At 37.3% G+C, this 24,124-nt stretch overlaps 1 protein-coding gene across 2 annotated transcripts in view; it reads left to right on the forward strand.

Annotated features, from left to right (window-relative positions):
* Window positions 1-581: 581 nt before the first annotated feature.
* lrfn1 (leucine rich repeat and fibronectin type III domain containing 1) overlaps window positions 582-24,124 on the forward strand; it is a 221,830-nt gene continuing 198,287 nt past the window's right edge. Inside the window, exon 1 of one of the 2 annotated variants that reach the window (XM_047392490.1) lies at window positions 582-1,566. The gene's annotated coding sequence lies outside the window, so the exon portion shown is untranslated. The remainder of the gene's footprint in view (window positions 1,567-24,124) is intronic. The other variant, XM_047392489.1, reaches the window with a different exon arrangement.

A 24,124-nucleotide genomic window follows, 5' to 3' on the forward strand; every position in this document is an offset into this window, starting at 1 on the left:
ATTTACAGTCATTTTTAAACCCACATATACAAAGGTTCATGGAATAATGGAATAAAGGTATTAGGAAGGAAGGAAGGAAGGAAGGAAGGAAGGAAGGACGGATGGATATGGGTCAGATGCATAGATTCGTGGATGTAAGCAAATGAATGTATGCATGTTAGAATGAATGCATGTTTGAATAGTAGACGGTTAGCTTGAGTCGCTGCTGGATGGGTGAACATATGGATACAACTATTGACTGAGCAAAAAGATGTGCAATCTTTAAACATAAATACTTGTCAATATCTTTTATTTTTCCATACTTATCCAGAAATTGAAAACTTGCAAATCAAATTCTACACTTTTGCAGACTGTGTGGGAATCTGCTTATTACTCATTGAAGATGTGCTAAAAATCAACCTGAACACAAATCAGTGCACCATGTCCCGCCTGGTTGGGATGAATGTTGTGTTTGAAATGCAGGATTGAACCCCCACACCCCCTCCATCCCTCTCAGTCCCCTTTCTTCCTCCCTTCCTGTCTGCTATTGCAGTATCATATTGTGCTGGACCATGAGCTACCAGCCCAACCCGGAGAATCACAAACACCCCACAGCATGCCTCCTCTCCTCTCCCTGTTTAAATATATAAATTCTTGCAAAACTCTTCACAGAAAAACACCCCCCTCAGTTTGTCGCGTTTATTCGCTTTAAACGGAACTCTAATGACATCACATTGCTGCAATGCTGCGCTGTCCATGAAAGGTGTCAGTCGTTTCCTGTGATAACCGAGGAAGTGTCCACTGGCCGCTCCAGACATCATCATGGCGTGACGGCGGGTATATTCCTCAATATACCGGGCTCGTATTTGTGCAGGTGGACGTTTGCATTATCAGACAGCGGCTCCCAATTTCTGTTTGTTTGTTTTCCCTGGGATACAGAAGATTTTCCTGACGCATCCCGCCCCGAGAAATCGAAGGAGAAGCGGACGGAGGAAGTCGTGTATGAAAGCTAATTGCTCGCATGACTGCGCATACTATAAGAGGAGACTGCGTGTGTGTGTGTAGGTGTGTGTGTGTTGGCATGGGTGGGATTCCTTCATCGCCCCTCAGACAGTAGGAACTTATGACAACCAATGGCTCAGGAGATGAACTGAAGCAGGAGCGTTTGTTTGCAGGGTTGCGATCTGAATCAGAACACCAGTGTTTACGGATAGTTTTCTTCTAGACTCCAATTTGACGCCAACGTCGTTCTGTTTTTTCAGGAAAGTCTAACTATCGCTTCGAGAAGAGCTGCGGTTCTCCATCCGAACAACATCTCCTCTCTCTCTCTTTCTCTGCTTACTGCAATACATACGAGGTGTGAGATTTATAGAGAATGTAACCCTTCTTGCTCTATTTCTGGGAATATTTTGCCCTATAAAACAATACGGGAGACTTATTGGTGCCACCAGCTCCGACGCAAACCTCGGACTATCCCGAGCTTTTTTCTCTTTGGATTTGGCGGATTTCAGCTGTGCATCTTCAGGATTTAAGCCTCAATCGGTATCCTAGTGGGATTTTAGGTGGGATTTTTTCATCTCGACACAGGTAACTAAAGATCCCTTGCTGTTTTTGGCGTTTGTGACATTTCAACTGCAGACGTATATATTACAGGCGCTTATCATTTCCCGTGGATTTTGCAGCACAGTTAATAGGAAGGTTATGTTTTTATTTTTATTTTGGAATTAATTAATTCCCAACATCCAGCTGCGAATTTGTCAAGGGAGACCAATTAAGTCATGTGCACTGGATCAAGCATTTGGCATCTGCACTATTAGTTCCACTTTTGGTAAGTCCAGGAATGTCAAATGGAGTTTGGCAGCTCTGACGTGTGGATTCTATCTATCTATCTATCTATCTATCTATCTATCTATCTATCTATCTATCTATCTATCTATCTATCTATCTATCTATCTATCTATCTATCTATCTATCTATCTATCTAAATTGTAGTCTGTGTATGATGGGGCCCAATGCAGCCCCATCAGATGGTTAAATAGTGACCCATGAGTTAAATTTCCACAGAAAGAGGCGCATGTGGATGGTGGAAAATGGCCCAGGTGTGTCTGCATCTGCAAGACGCAGAAGACTTTTTTAGACTTATTTATATGTAACTTAGCGGCTGCATGAGCTGAAATGTGTGCATCATAAGAGCTGAATTTCAGTCTCATTGCAAAGAGTGGATGATTGCACTGCGGATCCACAGAGCCTGGATGATGATGATGAGTAAAACTTGTTAGAGCTAACTCATGAGTGGCATACAGCCAGATGATTTGTGTAATAGGCTTCAGAATGATGTGTGTGCATCCTTGATGTGAGTTAGGGGAACATCACATTCAGACAAATCTGCCTAGAAAACATTATGAAGAGATAAAACAAGAAACATATACACCAGCCATGCATAACATACAGATCAGTGACAGTGGAAAAGCATAAATTATATTTTTATCATTGCAATTTTTTTTCTTACAATTCATTAAAGCTCAAAATTGGAATATGGATTTGATAGAGTGGATGACTATGTGTTTACCTGAGGATCAAATAGAACCAGGATGCACTAGAGGACAAGGGCAAGCTGTTTAAAGCAAAGTGATGTTTTGGGCAAGGTTTTAGCAGGAATCATTTGGTCCTGCCATCCATGGGGATGTTACTTTGACATGTACCGCCTACCTGAGCATTGCTCTCCTGATCTCAGTCCAACCAAACATCTATGGGATGTGCTGGATAAAAGTATGGTCCGTGGTGGTTTCACCTCATTAAATGCTGGATTTAAAGAATCTACTGATAACTTCTTGGTTTCAGGAGTCACAGCTAGGGTTACAAAAATTTATAGTAATTAATGGGAATAAACCGGAGTAATCTTGGAATTCGAAATAAATAACTACCTTTTAACAGGGATTTTGATACAGTTATGGAAAATATGCTTTAGCATAATCTTGACTAAAACAACCACTTTTTGTGCAATTACACCATGAATCAATCACATGCACACTGCAGGAGTATTGAGGCCACTCCCTCTATATGCACTGTGCACTTCCATCATCACACACAGAAATTATTTTTAGAATCCTGGACTATCAAGGCCACATTTTTGTATAACCAAAAATAATTTCTTACTAATAGTGTTCAGAGATACACTCTGGTGGTGTGGTTATTGGGCTCACAGGACTTCATTACAATTAGTTAATTATCATTAATAACTGATAATTACTAACCAAAACCATGCTAAATGTCACTGACTTATCAACCATTTTACCGAATGGTGGGGAACACTAACCTTATTTTGACAGATAATCACTCTACACAAAATAAACACAAATGCTGTCTCTTAATCTATGTGAAAATTTAATAAACCAATTTTCGCTCTTACAACCGACTATTCTGGTCAACAACCTTTACCCAATTAAGCATGCACTATTCTACAAGAGGGGTACATTAATAACAAAAAACAAGGATGCGGGCTGAATGTAGATGGAGATCAAACCAGCAGTTTATGGACTGAGTGGGAATGGATCAAAGCTTTGGATTGTTTTGGAAAATGGAAAACACAATCAGTGGGAGGCAATGAGTTTCCACATAGGCAGGGCCTTTGGGAGCATCTTAGCTTTTTACCTGCTAACAGAGCTACTCCAGCTTACAGTTGGGCCGTCCCGCATCTGTGACAGACAAACTCAAGAATGGTCAACTTCTCCTCTGGGGAAAATATGATGAACTGTGACAGTCAATTCGAACAAAATCAAAGAGGAAAAATCATCTCCTTGGAAAACCTCTGTGGGTTTTTCTCACTTTAGTAACGCGCCACAAACATGCCTTCGATTATTAAAGTAAATCTCCTGGTCTTCTTATTGCATCAAGATTTCTAGCTTTGTCAAGCTTCTAATGTAGTTGGCCAGTGATGGAGAATGGAGCGAAAACCCACCTGCGAGTTTCTAATTCTCCAGGGATGTGCTTCCATTGCATGGTAACTGGTCTACGCTCCAGCTGGAAAAAGCAAAGGTGGAGCTTTCTGCGAACCCTCATAAAGCTCACCTCTTGTGACATCAGAGCTGTGACGCCTGGTGAGCTGCTTACTAGTTTGTTTGGCTCACAAAATGGATGACGACCCAACATTTTTGAGTCCAGAGCACAGGATTATTGAAGCTACACATCTAAAGTCATAAAATACATAAAGCGACATAGGTGTTGATGATATTCTGGGGCCTAATTTATTTATTTTATTATTGTTTATCTTGCAAATAACTCATGGATGTCTGCCAATGACAAAACAAAATGTTGATATTTATGTTGAGATATGCTACTGTTTGTTAGCCTGGTTCCTAGTTAATCCTAAACATTCCAATTCCTTTAATTACCATGGAAAGTTTTACGAACATTTTCAGAAATATTCACCCATTGGCCACAATAATCATATAACATCTTGAGGTGTCCAATAATGATAATAATAATAAGAATAATAGAGATAAACAATGAAACAATATAAGAGCAAATAATAATACAATTATTTATGTAATAAATAATGGGATCAAACAGAATACGCAAGTTTAAGAAGTGAGTTTTGAGATGACATTTAAATGAAGACAGAGAAGCAGTCACAGATGTTTTGTGGAAGAGCGTTTCAAAGACGGGCAGCTGTGCGGAAGAAATCTCTGGATCCCATGGCTGTCATGCATGCAGGACGTGTAACAAGAAGGAAAGATGAGGAAGAGCAAAGAGGTAGGGAGGGTGTATAATAACAAAGAAGATCAATGAGGTAAGGAGGTGCCAATGTATTGACAGCTTTGAAAGTGAGGAGGAGAATCTTGTAATTGATGCAGTATTTGTTGGGTAACCAGTAAAGATGTTTGAGGATAGGAGTGATGTGCTCTATTGAGGGGGTTCTAGTGATGATCCAAGTGGTTGTGTTCTGGATAATCTGAAGGCTATTAATGATATTGAGAGGAAGACTGTGAAGAATGAAGTAATCTAATTGAGAAGTGACAAGTGATGATGATGATGGCTGTGCTGGTGAGATTAAGAGATGGATGGAGATGGTTGATGTTTCGAAGGTGAAAATATGCACACTGAATAATGTTATTGACATGTGATTCAAAAGATAAAGTGATACAGAGGATGATACCCAGACTCTTGCCTTGAAAGGCGAGAGAAACTGTGGAATCATCAACCGTACTTGGTGCACTTGGTACTGTAAGTGGACTTGGTGCCAAGAAGGAGAAAATCCATTTTCTTGGAGTTCAGTTTAAGGAAGTTAAACCATGATTTAATTTCACAGAGGCAGTCAAAATGGTAGGATGTTGGAAGATAGATGATAAACGGTAGGGGACCAATAAGAGAACCCTGAGGTATACCTGAAATGACTGGGGAAGAATGTGATTTGAACTCCATAAATTGAACAAATTGTTAACAGAATATGAGCAGTATATGAGCCATCAGGATATCATTGGTGATTTTAACAATAGCTGTCTTGGAACCGTGGAGGTAAAAAACCAGGCAGACGTTCTTCAGATTATTATTGGTCAGGAGAGTTTGGACATGAGCTGCAACTGTTTTTTTCAAGTATTTTGGAAATTAAGGGCAGCCTTGACAGTGCTCACACTGTCAAGGACCCCTGACATTGTCAAGGCAACCAAGTATTAGGCAGGTGATCATTAAATTATGCCTAAATGTTATATGCTTCATGACAGTGATGTTATTAAAGCTGCTAATGATCAATGGTGATTATTGGTGCTGCAGAAATCTTTTTAGCTGTCATTTCATCTCAGCATTTGAGGGAAGCTGGTTACCTCACAGGCCAACTAGCCTAATTTTAGAATGTGATGTTAAAGAGGCTGGTGCCTGTTATCTGGAAAGATCTCTTTATTTCTATGGAGACTTAAACAGGAGCACCAAGAAGAAATAAGAATCCCTGAATGGAGATATAGAGATTGTAAATCTATTAGATTGAGTTGAGGTTCAATGTCAATATCTTGCTCTGAAGTCAAGAGAGCATCCCTCATCTAGCTCTGCTTTATTCGCACAATACCTTTCAAGACCTCCCCCTGGGGAAGTAGGTACTGGGCAGCTATGTGGTTATATCGGGACAGACAGCAAGTGTCCCTGCAGCTTGCAGTGCTGTGAGAACACAAATCAGCGGCATCTACCGTGTATGCATCCTCTTTATCATTAGTGATACAAGCCTGGTAGATCAATGTCAGTCTTTATCATTGTTTGCCTTGGTAATTATGAATACGTGTGACATGGCTGAAAAGAAATGTAATATGTTGCACTGTTCTGTAAAAACTTATTTTATATTGTTTTAGGTACAGCTTTAATCTAATTACACAGCATCATAAAGGTTCTGACATAAAGGACTAGAAAAGACTCATAAAAACAGAGGTTAATGAGTTTTCCCACAAAGGAGGGTTGATACCCTTGAGCCTTATTGGATTTGTAATTTGAATTAGCAATGTGTGCAGTGGGACTCTTATGTATTTATGTGTTTTTTCCACCTCTTTTAACCAGCTGTGTGATGCAGTAAGCGGTGATAATCACGTCTTTGGCTTGTCAGGGTGTTGCAGGATGTTGCAGCAGAAGCTCAAAGCACTTGCTGTCATGTGTTCGCCTAATGAAATCAGACAGGATGGTCATTATCATCATTGTGCATTATTGCCGACACTTCTATCTTCAGCACTGCCGACCCAAGCAGAAAGAAAATCTTGCCTGAGCAAGTATATGCTCATTTTCTACTTACATTTTTACTTTCTAAGTTGCTTTATACAGTCTATGAGGTGCGATAAATGGGGTCTCTTTGCTTTGTCATTCTGCTGTATTGTGTTACAGCAGCTGCTCTGGTGCTGGTCTCATGTGTTCTCATTATGAAATCGGGACTGGGAGAAGGTTATCAGCCACAGCAAGAATGAAAGGATAACCAAAACACAGGCTATTGATCCGTATGCTGCAGCATGAAAGACTTTATAATGCAACATATAGAGCAGCTTTTGTTGTATGTGCAATGTATAAATAGCCCTTTGCAGTGCCTTGAGTCATGTTGAAAGCTTGACATTTTCACTGGGTACATTATTTTCTGTAAAGATGACTTTTATGATACTCTTGGCTTTGGACCTGTAATGGTAGGTCGAATTCTCTGCGTAGCATGTGGCTGTTATTACAGTTAGATATGGCTTTACTACAATAATTTAAAAATACAAACAAACGTCACTTAGAGACATTTGCAAGAGTAGAAACTGCTAAATCACCACCTCTGGAGTCCTTCTGAGTAGCTCTGATGTAAATCTTCTGTTGGCAAGGAGGGGTTGGGGTTGGCTCTAAAGGCAGATTACAGTACCATCCGGCAGCCACACCAAGCGGGTCAAGATGCATACATAAAGATGCACAGTAGAGGTGATCTATCACCATGTTCTTAAACCACATTTATGGTCTCACACTTCTGTAGTGATAAACACCCATGTAGCAGTATTTCTTTAAGCTCCCAGTCCTGTTGGGGGCTGTGGTAACCGCTGTAAGGAGAACGACTTGCCTTTTAAATCCAAAAATCAACATTATCTGGTAACGCAATCTAGAAGCCAACTTTAGTTTAACAAATAAACCATTTGTCATTCTGACAGCATTAGTGGCTTTAGCTCTAATGTGCTGACAACCTAACTACCTGACCCATGGCCACTACAGGAATGTTCTGAGTGGGACACACTTTCATAAAATGCATAATGCTCGCCCTTTGTAGAACAGTGCATGCTTTAAATAACTGTATGCACTTAAGTGTAAGGTCCATACTTTAATTGACATGAATTCTTACACCCATGTTAACTTGGAAAATAATATATTTAGAATTTTTCATCATCAGCACTTCAAACTAATTTCCAATTTGCATACCTACCAAAACCAGTGGCTCTGGTACTAGTTTTATATTAGCTGATATGAATAAACAGCATGGGGAGCTTAAGCTATTATGCCACAGTGATTTCTGCCCATATTTTCAATTTTATATATATTTATAGATTGATTAGAACAAAATAAGCATAAGAAGGTTCATCATATGCCTTTATTCACATTGTTGTCATTTTGTCCAGTTGAGATTTAGCAACTCCAGAGCTGCTAAATTTCAACTAGACTACTAAATGGGCAGGGATAAAATGCACAATGGATTTCACCAGAATTTAACTCAATTTAAAAAAATCTGTTGCTGTTAACTCTAAGACATGTAAAACTTGACAAAATGGTCTCAGAAGCTGCTACATCCACCCACAAAATTACTTGCTAGTACTATAAGTTAACAAGCCTTTCTGGTCGGAACATTCATTCAGTTATAATCTGGAGCAGTACATCTTTGCTTTTTGAGCTGTTTTCTGCACATGGTCCCAGATAAATAAACACATAAAATGTCAGTCAGTCATTTTCTATACTTCTTCCATAGTGGGCCACGGGGAAGCTGGTGCCTATCTCCAGCAGTCTATGGGCGGGAGGCGGGGTTCACCCTGGACAGGTCACCAGTCCATCACAGGGCAACACACAAACAAATATGCACACACTCATTCACACACCTAAGGGCAATTTAGAGAGAACAATTAACCTAACATGCATGTCTTTGGACTGCGGGAAGAAGCCGGAGTACCCGGAGAGAACCCACGCATGCAAGGGGAGAACATGCAAACTCAATGCAGAAAGACCCCCGGCTGGAAAGTGGACCCAGGACCTTCTTGCTGCTAAGTTTTGCCGGATTTAATGTCAAACAGATGATTATCTTAACAGTGCGGTGTGTAAATATCTGATTTCAACTGTATGTATGAAACATCTGCTTATCAACTTATAAACAGTTTATCAGTTTAATGCACAATTAATATGCACAATTAAGCCTGGAATCACTCTATGGTCCTTTGTTGCTGCAGTTCATAGTTTTACTAATTGTACAATGTAAGACTGCAGCCAAAACTTTGGTCCAAAGTTACATTAAAATATATAGTCAAGCACAAAATTATTTGGAAGATGGTAAATTATAAATCAACCAACAACTTTGTTTCTAATAAAAAGTGAGAGGGCATGTCTCAAGATATAAAAAAAAAAATGTCAAAGGAGTTTCAATAAAAAAACTACATTTTTTTTAAATTTACATTATATTTATAATACCATGTTAAACATTCTTAATGCCCTTTTCATAAAAAATGGAAAAATATTTACTGGCATTAAGCAATCAAACGGGCCTTGACATTGCTGACAAAGTTTTACAAACTTTTACTTGTATTTTGATGATTTGTCTTTGGTGATAAACTCCAAGACTAAGAGGTTGTAAAATTTAATTGCCACTACCCTGATCTTTAGCTGTCTTCCACAGATTCTGGATCAGATTTAAGCTAGGACTCTGGCTTGGTCACTCTAAAAAGTAAACATTACTTCCAGTCCAACGGAAAAAGCTGGTAAAATTAAAATACATTACATTAAAGCCAAATCCATCAACAGCATTAACAATTTTGGCCTTAAGTATATATTTTAACTTGTAAGTATAGAACCTCTGGCTGTAAACTTCATAGAAACTATTACCTGCTGAGTCTGAATTAGTGGTGTCAGCTGCTATGGAGTTCAAGAATGATGCCATTATTGTTTGACATCAATATTGGATGGAATTGACACCAACTCTAGTTATAATATTTGTGACTTGAAGCATAATTTTTTGAATATTCCTACCAATACTAAAGCAGAAACCTTAATATTTCAGTTTGCCGGTTAGACAATTAGATATCAGAGGAAAGTAGTTTAAGTTGGCTTCAAGAGATCTGTGGTCTGTGTTTCTGAGAGATATTGGACTCTGGCTGTCTTTGCACTGCTCCCACTTTACTTGGAGATAAACAACAAAGGATCTGAGTATAACGTGATATAAACCATGAAAGACTTAAAATAAGTTGTGTCAGCGGCCTAAAAAAAGTAGTTAATTCTGTGAATATTGGACCTCGTGTGCAGACAAGAGCAAGCAAAGAAAGGAGAAAATAAGTGCCAATTAAGTGGATAACAGGAAGACGACAGAGATAGATGTTCCTCCCTTGGCAACTAAAGTTGTTCAAGTGCTCAAGATGTTTAAGAAAGAAGTTGGAAAATTGGCATTATCACACTAGTCAAAAAGATCAAAGGAGTCACCACCAAAGCACTGAAGCAATTAAAGTAGAGCTATACTCTCTGTATTTGCTTTCTAGGGTTAGTAACAAAGTGACAGGAACAAAGCAAAAGGTGTACTCAAAGCACTGAAAACTGAAGGAAACACAGGTAAATAACATACATCGAGAGGGAGAAAACACTTTCCACATTTCAACTTTGCAGCATCATAAATTTCAATAGTAGGTAAAGGTAAGAGCAATAAAATATTACCCAACAGGGTGCAAAGTCATAAACTGAGCTATTTTTTACTGATGTGAGACATTCTATATGACCCATATAGATTCTTCGTACTCATTAATAAAAATGAAATACCTTGTGTGTTGTGGGTAGAAAACTCAGATTTTATTTGTGCACTTTGTTGGACATTATTTTGCTTCACAAGAAGAAGAAGCTGGTTTTGTTTTTATACAACTGTGATACCCACTGTCAGACAACATATACCCACAGGCGTGGGTATATGTTGTCTCACCCACAGACCCACGGGCATAATTTATGATGTACCCAAGATAAGCATCCTGGGTACATAATATAATAATTATATATAATATTTTGTGAGCATGACAGTAAGTCTGGTGATTTCAGGGCACAGTTCCGATCTGTGCAAATGATACGTTGACTGCAATGCATTTTGGGGATTGATTGTTTCTCTCCTGCAACAGTTTGTACAGCAAAAAGGATTGGCAAATCAAATTTTTTTCACAGATCTTTAAACAGATACAATATCACAGGAAAACGTCAATAAAGGGAAATCAGCAAAATTTACCAAAACCTGCATAAAGTACTATTTACAGCTGCATACATCAATATTCACTGACTACATCTCCTTTGTGTCTGTTCATGTTTTGGTATAGCGCTCTGACATTCATATTTTGACTTGGTAACCTTTGAAAATAATGATTTGAGCATGTTTCCTTTCATCTCTGAGCCTTTCAGCCTCTCACGGCTGAGCAGTACATATGAATAAGAAAATCTGTCATTTATTGTCACAGAGCATGAATGTGTGCCTGGAGTGTGTTTTTAAATGGCACAGCTAAGTTGCAGTTGTTTGTTTCAGACAACTGCAGATGAAAAATATTTAAACTGACCCGCTCAATGGTACGTGATCACTGTCACATGTTGAATGAAGCTGTAGAAACTAAGCTAAAGGCAAAGTTGGGAGCTGTTTAATTGCACTTGATAAGCAAAACAGAAGAAAATGTTGCTAAATGGAAAGCATATGTAGTGTTGAAAGAAAGATTGATAACACTGGCGATGAGATGATTTTGTCTCTGATACTGATCAGTCATTAGACAATAGACATCTGCCGAAACTGAGTCCCGATCAATCCCCTTATATGTATATAAACTTGGTAGCTTTAAATTATAGTAAAAAAAAACCACACTATTCATGTAAACCACCAACATGATCTGGATGTTACAGTATCTGTTTTTCTTCTTGACAGTTACAGATATTTTGTCAAAGTGTCAGAATATGTATAATTTTCAGCTGACTTGACACATACAGTTGTAGTTTTTATCAAAGCAGACTGTGCTTTGCTTTGCTAGGTTAACACTAACATGTTTACTTTCTGTATTGACACGACTTGTCGGTAATTCAGCTCAGAAAATATTTTTTGCAGTTCCAATTAATAAGTGGAAAAAACATACAAAAAAGTATTTATCCATCATAAACTTAGAGCTTTGCTTTAAATGTCATAAAACGTAAGAAAGTTGCAGCTGCAAATACAGTCTTTCACCGTGAACATCTTTGTAAAGGCTAAAATTTTTAATTTGGTTATTTGCTTTACCTTCAATTTATAACACATGTCATTTCATGGCACAAACATGTCCAACTCATCTACAGAAATATATAATCAAATCAATCTAATATAGTCCAATCACATAGACAGAGTTAAGTCAAAGTACATATATAACTCAGTCCTAGTTGTCAATCAAATTCAGTTTATAATGTCAACTTGGTAAAGTTTATCTAAGGAAGCCCGACTGATTGCATCAAATCAATGACTTTGCAACAATCCTTCCTCCTGGGCAGGCGCATGGCAACGGCCATCTGTTATATACAATAAGTCACCAACTTTTGAGCTTCCTTTGCTTGGAGAAGGAAACCCAGATTAATGAGATCAACAAAGCAATGTTAAGTAACTACATTTTTCCAAGCTGTGCACATGAAAACAGGTTGTGATGTTGAACAATTGCCTGTGTGAACTATGCCACCCTGGCTTACTGAGAAAGTAGTTGACAAAAACACACGCAGTAGATCAACAACAGGTATTGGGTGTTGAGTTTGTCAGCGACATCAGTACCGATTCAAAAATGCCTTGATTTAGGAAATGCCTAGCTTGGATTAACACAAAAGAAAATAGTTATTTTACAAAGAAAACCAAGACCCTAAGGTAAAGAAAACAAAGCAATTTATCTGACTTCATAAATTGAAAACAGTGCTGCATGACATTAGGAAAATCTTATATTGTGAAATTGTAAAAAGTTTCAATAATGGGCGTGATGCATGTCGTAGTTTTAGATCAGATGAACCATGTACTCAGGCCTTGACCCAGACGTCCTAATTTCGAGTCCTGACCCAGCGAGACCTTGCCTGCATGTCTTCTGCCTCTTTTCACCCGATTTCAAGTGTCCACTTTGAAATAAAGGCCACTAGTGGCACAAAAATGGGAACATTTCGAAAATTATATTGATTATGATATAAGGCAACTTTTTCCTCACCAGTCATGACAGTTTTCATTCCCGATAATCTCACTGAGCTTTAGCATTTTGCTTAGTGGTTTGCTTTCACACTGAGATTTTTAGACCAGACCAAGCAACATCATGCAGTTGCAACATTGTTTTGTTGGGCAGTATTAAGAATTGCGCTGATCGAGAGTAAAAAAAGCATAAACAAGAAAGTGTGCCTCATCATTGGTTTCCGTTGCTACTTTGGTGTTCAAATGTAGTTGTGCGCCTGCACGTTTTCACTACTTCACGTAGCCCCACGAGACATTCCTTCTTCGGATTCATGCTTTGACTAGGTTTTTCTCCTTCTACTCAAATGCACTGCTCTTACGTCACATCGAATGGTACACTGGGAATGGCATGCATTCACACTACAAGCAACCGTGGCAAGGCATGGCTTTCTGGTCCATTTCAGAGTCCGGGATGGGTTCCACCGGTGTAATCCAGAAACCAGGCTCTGGCAAGGTAAAAAGCATTCCAAAGGTGTGGTGTGAAAGCACCAAAACTCCATCGAAATGGCCAGACACTGTATGTTAAAGTTGTCTCAAATGTAACATCCAATTATTCTATTGTTAAATAATGCACCATCAGAATGTGTTTAAAATTTCATAATAAAACACCATTTATATATGTTTTGGCAGTTAAAGTTTTTTGTAGCTATTTTTTAGAACAGGGGAAAACCCGGAGAATAAAGTTTTCAAAACCTTACAGTTTCTATCAGCAGTTTAGAAAGCACTTCAAATAGCATTTTAAAAAATCATTACTGGAAGAAATGCATCTCTGAGAAAGGATGCATGTCTGAGGGGGAAATGCAGTTTTAAATGAAGATAAGAACTGAAAAGCAATTTTTTTTCAGCATAACTGTGCAGGAGTTGTTACAATGCTGAGCTTGGGTTGTTTCAGCTACAACATTTTATGCAAATTACTGCACTTAATATTTGAAATGTCTGTTTCTGGTCATTTTACGACTAATCACGTGTAAGCTTTAAAATGGTGTAACCATACATGGTTACAATAGGGAAACAAATATCCTCTTAGAGATTTCCCTTGTTTTGCTTTATTTTTACCCTTAAATGTCAAACATTTAGCATTAGCTAAAACAAACTAAATAAATAAAAAAATATGCAATTTTCATATAATTATGTAGTTTATTAAGGAAAAAATGCTATACAAACAATCCCGCTTCTAGGTAAAATAATAAATTGCCCCCTAAGACCCACCCCCAACACCCAACTTTGGCAAAATGGTTTGTAAAAACTGGCAATGAGTTTTTTACATCGCTATTGCATTTAAAAAAAAATTTTAGTGTTTGATTAGGCCACTACAGAACCATTTTTTAAGTCTATCAGAGTGGGTGTTCTTTGGATCATTGTCCTGCTACATGACCCAAGTATGCTTAAGCTTAAGATCATGAACTGATGCCTGGACATTTTCTTTCAAGATTTTCTGCTAGAGAGCAGAATTCATGGTTCCATCAGCTAAGATCCCAAAATGGCAAAGCTTTTAAAGTGGCTTTGTAACCCTTTCCCAACCCCCCAGATGTCAGTGACTGTGTTCCTCAACTGTAACTGAATTTCTTTAGATTGTTGTAGATATGTTACTTTTTTAGGTATTTTAGCATACATCTTGTTTCGACATGGGTTCTGTTTAAGTTTATTTGTTCACTTTTTACATGAGACCAGAGATAGATTTCTGCTTTAATACATGAAAGTACTTTAGTTATTTAAGTTACTTTTTTAAAGCACATAACTGAGTTGATTTTCTTTTTACTTTAGCTTAGGACCAAACTGCCTTCGGTAACCTCTGTAATCTACAGTGTTTGATGAAATGCACTAAGATTGTGAAAGTTCAGTGCCCTTTAAGCAAGACCTTGGTGTGAATTGTCCATGCATGTGTTATTTAACTATGAGCTATAATAATAAATAAAATACCAGTCAAACCTTGTGCAGATAGAGATGGAAATCTGTTATTCAGCTCTTTTCATTCAGGTGAAGCTAAGCTGTAACTGTGCTTATCTGAGTAATAATGGTTAGAGGATTATGTAACAGTTATAATGGTTCTGGTAAGCACCAGTCATAATCCAAGCATGCCAGATTCAACCTGTCTGGAATAAGTGGGTTCATTTAGGAAAAGCATGGAACCGTCTGTAGAGCACGTGATATTCACACTGCCGAGGAGTATTTTTCCCTACCCCAAAGATACACTGCATAGCATCCTCCAGGTCACCCGTTTCCTGTTAACTGGGGGAGGAAAATTACTACTGACATCTGTCATCTTAAAGAAGCATTGTTCTGGAGCCGACCAGCCATTGTGGCAGCCACAAATTGTTGTCACTGACTCAGCAATGGAGTGATATTATACTCTGTAAACAAGAAACAGTTGTAATAGTAAAACCTCCAAATTCACAAAATTGTAGCTTCTGGACTTCTACCTGAAGGTGACATTGATTTAGCTCATGCTTTCAGTTGCTGCATCTGGTCATATTGATCAATACCTTCTACTGGAGCAGCATTTCCTTTAAGCTCCCTCGAGCAAGCCAATTAAGAGAGCTGCATGCTCTCGTACAGAATCTGAAATGTGCACAAACACAATCTTCCCCACAGTCCTATTAAATAATGCATAAGAACGATATATTATTGTACAGCGCTTACTACCAAAGGTCTCACAAGTCCTATTAAAACTTTCTGCTCTGAGCTAAGAAGCATAGAATACAATGTAGTGCATTTAATGCACTCCTCAATCTTTACTGAGGCATTAGCAAAAAAGATAATGCCTCCGTGAATTACTCCTCCTGAATATACCACTGTGATGAGAGACTATTCTGTCCTCACTTATTGATTTGTTTGTCAGAAAGTCATATGGTGTACTCTTCAGCAGACTGCACCAGCCTCATTGAGGATCTGTATGTCTGCTGGCTATTAAAGGTTGGAAGACAACAGAAACATTAACTATTCCAGTCAAATGGACTTTTAGGTAACCTCAAAATCTTCTTGCTACATTTCTACAGTCTAATAAAGACATGTAATCTTTTGCACTGGTGAAAAAAATAAGCTGTTTAGTTGTTGATTTTTATGTAGTCATCTTGTGAAGCTATTAATGCATGTTCAATTTAATGTTCAAAATGTCCAGTCACATGTTTTGATGCAGAATGTTGGTCTTTAAGTCCTTGTTATAAACCTTTGACAGCTTTATAAATTAGAAATATGGAGTACATTCTGAGCAGAATGTATTTACAGTTCAGCTTGGCAAAAATACAGCACAAATAATTGATTACTCCTTTCAACTGAACTGATTTATATCTTTTATACTCTCCTCAGGTGGATTATATGTGTTCTGCACACCTTTTTGCATCCTTATTCCAAATATTAATGTGGAATTGAGATATACTGTCGAGATAGTCTAAAAATGGAGGTCTTAATAACCTTCTTAACTGAGAATCTGCACAGCATGGTCTCTTTATTTGGTTGTATTTTTCTTTCAGTAAACAGTATAACACCTTTAGCAGCACATTATTGCACACTTACACACACACACACACTCTTGTTTTGCTATATGTAGTGAGGACCATGTGTTGACTCCCATTGACTTCCATTGATTTTCAGTCATTTTCAACCCTTTCTATGCCCTAACCCTGACAATAACCCTAAACCTAACCATTACCAGTGCTTACCTAACCCTAACCTTAACCTAAAGTCAATTCACACCATAGTCCTAAACCTAACCGTTAGCAAAATAGGTCGTGAGGACCAGCAAAATGTCCTCACTTTGGTACAAACGATCCTCAATTTGATGGTGAAATCGGGAAAATGGTTCTCACTGTGATGCCAAGACAGGAACACACATACTCACATACAGACACACACACAGAATAAATCTACAAGCAGGTATCTTACATATACAGATTTTGAAATACAACTTAGGAAATCAATGTTTTGCAAATTTGTTAGTACCGCTTGAACCTTTTCACATTTTGTCACGTGGAAACCAGAAACTTCCATTCATTTTAATGGAAATTTATGTGGTAGACAATATATAATTGGGATGTGGAGGGAAAATGTAACATGTTTTTCAACTTTTTTTTACAAATAAATGTTATGCAAAGTGTGACATAAATTTGTATTCAGGTCCTCTGTGTCAGTACAGTGGTAGAAACAACTTTTGATGTTTCTACCACCGTCTAGAAATGTACATTTTTGCCCATTCCTCTTTGCAAAATAGCTGAAGCTGTGTGAGACTGGAAGGAGAGAGTCTGTCAACAGCAATTTTCAGGTCTTGAGGCAGATTGTCAATTGGAACGAGGTCTTGACTTTTACTGGGTCATTCTAAAGCATGAATATGCTTTCATATAAACCATTAAATTATAGCTCTGGCCATATGTTTACAGTTGTTGTCCTGCAGGAAGGTAATCCTCTTCCAGAGTCAAGTATTTTGCAATTTTTTCTGAGATTTCCCTGTGTTATCTCCATTTTTATTCCCATCAACTCTGACCCCCAAAGCATGATTGCCATCATATTAAAGGGGACATATAATGCAAAACCCACTTTTTTGATTTTTAGGTCTCTGATTAGAGCTCTCTTTGCCTAGCCTGCCAGTGGATGGCCATGTCTTGGAACATTGTTTTATAAACTGAACCTGCTTTAAACTTCTCCACGCTGTATCCCTGACCTGTCTGATGTGTTCATTGGCCTTCATTATGCTGCTTGATTATAAATATTCTCTTACAAATATCTTTGACCTTCATAGAACAGCTGTTATACGGCTGTTCAATAAAAATGAGTGCAACCCTTTTTAGGTTTTTATTTATAAACAAAATTGAAAATGATATATCATTTTTTTCTTTACTTTACAGTTATGCACTACTTTGCATCAGTTTGTCACATAAATACCTAATAAAATACATTTAGGGTTCACAAAATCAGCTTGTTTTGTCAGGTTTTATGATTGATATTTAATTTTTAAACTGTAACTTCATCTATGCATTACACTATTTCTTATTATCTTTTATTTTTATTACTGTTATCCTTATTGTTAATATTAGTATTATTACCTCCAACTGTATGGCTTCAAAGTTAATCTTTCTTGTGCTAGTAGCACACCCAAAATTCTTATTTAAATAGGGTTGTCTGCCCCACTTTTGCGCCTGTTATCCTTTAAACACTCAATCTTTGTGAAATGCAGGCAACACGCCCACTTATTGCACATGCAATTTTTGTTCTTACAGAAGCAATTTAGTGCTTCTTATGTAGACTTTTTGAAGAGCAGGCACATGGTATGCACTATGTATGATTTTCACCTGGTGCTTGTATGAACACAAGCTAAAAAAATCTCAAAGTTCATAATACCTCTTGATAACAGGAAGTGACACAATGTTAGCCACTGTCCCACTAGTAGTGCTTTACAAAGAATATTCAAAAGAATCTTTTGAAAAATGTTATGCAGGTTTTTTTTTTTTTGCATGTTTTCTATAATTATTCTAAGGCAGTTTCACCATGAATTATTAATTTTTGTCTTATTTGGACGTGAACAGATCGTCTATTTACTTTGATCAGTGCATTGGTATGGGAGGGGTGAACACTTCCAAAAACCTTTCAGCTGCACTGAAAACCAAACAATGTTTACTCTGATTTGGATCTTTTCATACATTTTAGTCATTATTTTCAGAGTGGAGACATCACAGTATCATTAGAGTTTTTAAGTGATGTGCAGTTTAATGATTGAACTATTTTACACTACCTGATAATGGCATTTGGTCCCACAGCAGGTCCAGATGAATGCTTTGTTTACCCTCAAAATCTGTCGGCCTGCTATTTTGATGTTAGCACATGTCTGGACTATTTAGTTCATTTAGTGAACAGTCAGCTGTGGCTAAAGGGGAAAAAAAACAACTATGTCTGCAACTATGAGATTGTTAAATTGCGTTGAAAGCCACGATATAATATAACTTCCACTCATTTGTTATACCATTTTCCACACAATTCACATCAACATTGTTAAAAAACAGTAGGTGCTTTAGAGGAAATAGGGAAACAAAGCTTCAAAGAGGATTTCTTTCGAAACATTTTTCAGGGTGATTCTTTCTATCTGTAAGGCACTGACAGTATCAGAAATTGTATATACCTCTTTAGTATTCCTCGAGCAGAGCGCCATGTGAAGTGGATCAAGTGCACTTTATTCCTTTCGAGGCTAGGGGCAAGTAACAATGCAACTTCGGCCAAAAATAACCCTTCACCGACTTCAGGGGTCTGTTACAGTTCTTAAAGTCTGTAGAAGGCCTGCTTTTCATAAGGAAACATTGCAACAAAATAAAGTATCTATTAAACACCAAACGGTGGTGCATTGGTATATTTTTAGGAATTTATTTTTTGTACAAGGGGTTGGAAAGTACTTCCACCCCTTGAATCTTTCCACAAGTAAAGACACAATTTTCAATGCATTTCTCAAATGTGATTACTTAACACAAAGTAGCACAAGGTAAGGAAATGGAAAAAATAACATACATGTCTTTATTTAGAAATAAAAAAGTATGACTTGCATTTGTAATTAGGACCATTACTGTAATACCCTTAAATAAAATCCATTACAGCCAACTGCCTGTAGAAATCACCTAATTAGAAAATAGAGTCAACCTGTGTGTAATTTAATCTCACTATAATTATAACTGTTAAGGCCTCAGGGATTTGTTCATTGAACAAACAGCATCATTAAGACGAATAAACACAGCAGACACGATATGGATAATGTGGAGACGTTTAAGGCTGAGTTGGTTAAAAATAAACAACATTCCAAGCTCCCAGCATCTAACAGAGCACTTTTCAATCCATCATCTAAAAATAGAAAGAGTATAATACACTGGTATGATAAACCTGTAAAAAGCTGCAAAGAACCTAAGACTGGGGTGGAAGTTCAGTGACCCTAAACATACAGACACAGGGAAAGGTTTGCATTTAAGCTTATTAAGCTTGTGTAATAAGCTTGTGTTAGAAAGATCCATCCAAAGTCCAGACCAAAATCAAAGTTGTAAGATTTTAAAATCACAAAATGTTGAAATGAGATCAGAATAATTTTGCAAAGCACTAGTAATCCAAGCACCATAAAATGTACAAAACAAACAATTAACAAAAAAAGAAGTTACATTTATATACAGTTATATAACATTTTATTTGGTGCAAAATCAGTTCAAACCAATATGATTAATTTGAAAACTATTCAATCTTCTAGTCAGATTCCAACCCAGTTACATACTATCCAATTTTGTCCTTTTTGAATTTTGTTAGCAAAAAAGAAGCCTGGCCATCTGCATTGATTTGTTGACTCTTCAGCCATCCCTCATGCAGTGCAAGCATGTGGTGACAGTTGAAAGAAATTACTCCCTTTTAACAAGAAGTAACCTCCAGCAGAAGCTAGCTTAGTATAAGAAACCATCTGCACTAAGGGTATGTGATGACCGAGCTCACTTGAAAACAATAAATAAACTACAAAATCACTGGTCCAGAGGTAGATTAACCAGAAAGGGTACACAGAGCCGATAGCAGCACATGCTCCTTCATTTATTTTTTCCTGTATAAATGTACAGCTAAATAAATAAATACCATTATTGTCAGTTTTGCTGTTTTACACCCGGAGCTAAGTCAATTTCATTAACTCAATTTCAATCCATTTGACAAAAAATTGCTTAACTGATTATATATATTCCAACTATTTTCAATGTGGAAGATAGTATATTAATGAAGTACGACTCTTGCGTTCTACATTAACAGGAATTTAATCACCTAAATGATTTGAACCTTGTTAGTCTAACACCCTGTTGGACTTTTACAATCAGGTTAATTCAGTACAGCCCTCTGGATGTTTCTATCTGCCAAATGCAATAAATGCAAAGGAACCTTCTGCCACTAAATGTGTGCAGGGACTCTTCTAATCAGCAGTAATATCCCAGTCAGAATGCTGTTGTTTTAAAACGTCCCTCAGGGGTGCTGCAAACCTTCAGCATAGCCCCTGGAGTTTAACATTTTTTTCTCTTAGCAAGGTTTCATAAGACAAATCAGCACTGGCATATCAGAGCAATTTGCATGTCATTTTCCCAACTAAATCTCTAGTGGCGTGGGGAACCATCCTTAATTGCCTTCACTGGGGGTAAGTAGAAGACTTTGACTTGCGTGTATTTTGAACTGGCCAAACATTAGCTAGGTCAAGTCAGCCTCCTCGTATTTAGGAGAAACTTTAGTGACATAACAGTCTCAATACTCAGCAAATGTGTCTATCAAGTTGCAATGAGACTTCTCGTCCAAGCTCGTCAGAGGAAACATCAGAAGGTCAGCTGTATTTCTGACTCTTGTGCATTGAAATGTGAAGCACATCAAAGGCTTTATGGTTTGATATTTGTATCAATATGTAGCAAGCTAGCAACCAGCTCAGCAATGTAGAGATAACCTTGCTAAAGAGCGATTATCTTTGAATAGCTTCTCACAGTTATTGATGATGCTATTCGACATGCTCCAGCGATGTAAGGTCATTAGATTAGACTGAGAAAGTGTGTTTCTTTGTGGGGAAACTTGATAAAGGAAGAGTGGATGGAATTCTGTGCAAGTTGTTGAATGTTGACTAAAAGAGCCTCATTTAAGGTTAGCAGGATTGGCAGTGTTAGGACATCCATAAACCCTGTCAGGCTCCTTCTGGGTGTTGTGGTGGAATAAAGACTGCTTTATTCCAACTGTACATTTATTCCACTACTAAAATGTTACCTCTAAATAATATCCAGAGCAACCAATTTCTTATTGAACTCCCCTAATTAAGAGACACAAATGATTACAAAAATGATAATCTGGAGCATGCAATTTAATTTTGTCCTCTTTAGTGTAATACCCCCTAATAACATTAAGTGCACTAGTTAGTACAATTATGACCTATGATGGATTTAATCTCAGTATAAAGCAGCTGTTCAGTGAAGACTTTAATAACAAAGATTTAATAATGAAAACTGGTATGATGAAGTTCAAAAAATAACATCAGAAAGGTGAGGCAGGTTATGGAGAAATTTAATATCTAAAAATGTAGAGTCTACAATAACTGCAAGGCTTCCAAGATATGGCTGTCAATATTAACTGACAGGCCAAAGAAAGGGAGCATTAATAAGGAGTTGCCAAGACACATCTGGAGAAACTGCAGAGATCCAGGTGGTAGAATCTGCTGGCATGACAGCTATTAGTTGTGCATACCACAAGTATGGGCTTTAGAATCAAAATCAGAATAGCTTTATTGCCAAGTACGTTTTTGGACATACAAGGAATTTGTTTTGGCGTAGTCAGTGCAATACAATACAAATTAAACAGTATAAACATATCTACAATATAATATAAATATATGTGCACAGTTTATGGTAGGCAGACAAGAAGAAATCCATTGCTGTAAAAAGCCATCAGAACTCCCATTAAAGGTTGTGTGTGAAGAGTTGCTCCCACACAAACCAGTGGCTGTAAAGTAACAGTAACAATAATTCTGAACACACCATCCACACAATAAAACATAATAGTGGCAGTATTATGCTGTGATCTTCAGGAAGACATGGAAGCAGGTCAGAGTTCATGGGCAAATACAGACCAATACCCATAAAAAGAACTAGAGACTAGGCCAGATGTTCACTTTCCAGGAGGATTGTGGCTGTGATGTGACAATGTAAAAATTCAGAATAAAGTTTAAAGTGCTTTAATTAACAAACATATGCATGGCGTGCTAAGAAACCCTGCTCTTGCATTTCAACCTATAATCTCAATGCCGACAACAACATAGGAAGACATTTTGATAATACCTGCATCTGTGCTGATACATTGGCTTACTTTCACTTCTTTTGGACTTAAGACACGACTGAGATAGATTACTTTGGTTTTGTCAGGTAACCTTTAATTCATTCATCTGCGTGAGATTAAGAAAAGGTCTGGTGCAGTTTTTGAGAAAATGTCATAGTTAATAAATAGTCTGTCTGTTATCATGAGTATGCAGTTGAATTTTCAACCTCACAAAATCTGTTTCAAATAGTTTTTTGCATGCTTCAAGTGCATTAAAGTGTAATGTAAAACAGGAAATCAGAATTCCAAAGGAAACTTTTTATATTTTCAAGGAATCTATTGACACCTCTCATTTCATATGTACGCAAATAGGACCATGTGAAAGCTGAGGTAGCGCTAACTTTGCATCACCTCTTTACATCTATCAAGAATTTTATCACAGAAATTAGAAACCACAGCTGACTTCACTTTTTCTCTCTCACCTTTCTTCCCATCTGTCAAAAATATCTGATGGAACAAGTGAAATATCGAGGGTTTTTGTGATAAAGTTAGAAATATAAAATGCTTTTTGCTATTTTAAGATGGTTTGCTTGTTTTGCTAGAGGATTTTGTGGTGCTTTGTGTTTGGTGCGTGTCTCAGAGAAAATAAAGCCCCAGTATAGGATGAAAAGGAGATAATGCCTGGGAAATCCTCTAACTGGCAGAATGCATTGCATGAGCCATGTAATAGCAGATGGATACCCCTTTGATCTTGGGGTTCAGGAGGAGAAGTTGATAGAGAAACTGTGATAAGACATTCAGCAGTTAAGCTCCTGTAACTCTACTCAGGTGTAATTAGACTACACAGGCATTTTCATAATATTGGTATTCAAGCAGGATTAATAGGTGTACCTGCAGAGGTGTTAATTTTACTGCATTTTGTTAGTTGTAGATATTTTATGAGCAAAATGAGCCATGTTTATATGTTTAGAGTGATGAAGATTAGATGTTGAAATAAAATAATTATTTTTTTTATGAAAGTTTTATAGTGAGAACTGTTAGTTAACATCTAAGTAAGTTGTCTTTTGTAAAGATCTTGGATTTTATATGCCCCAGAGTTGAAATTTCACTCTTAGTAAAACCTAAAAGGACCATACCATAGAGTTTCATGCATTTTACTAGATTTTAGGTTGCATAGGTCTTTCTTCACGTGTGATTCACGATTTGTAGAACATTTTAAACCCAGAAGCACGCTGAAAATTGATTTTCTTCAGTATTTTCTCTTTTATGTACTGAGAAATATCCAAAATCCCTTTTAAAGAAAAAAAACCTTTGCCTCCAATATGACCTCAGTTTTATCTGTGTTCAGTGAACGATGTTCAGCAAAGCAAATTACCAGCAGATCCCTCAGTTTAAGTTTAACAATTATCCATTTCCAACATATTTGGTGAACAAATATGTTTGCTTTCTGACTTTACAATT

This window comes from Girardinichthys multiradiatus, chromosome 18 (assembly GCF_021462225.1).
Source record: "Girardinichthys multiradiatus isolate DD_20200921_A chromosome 18, DD_fGirMul_XY1, whole genome shotgun sequence".
Taxonomy (NCBI): Eukaryota; Metazoa; Chordata; class Actinopteri; order Cyprinodontiformes; family Goodeidae; genus Girardinichthys; species Girardinichthys multiradiatus.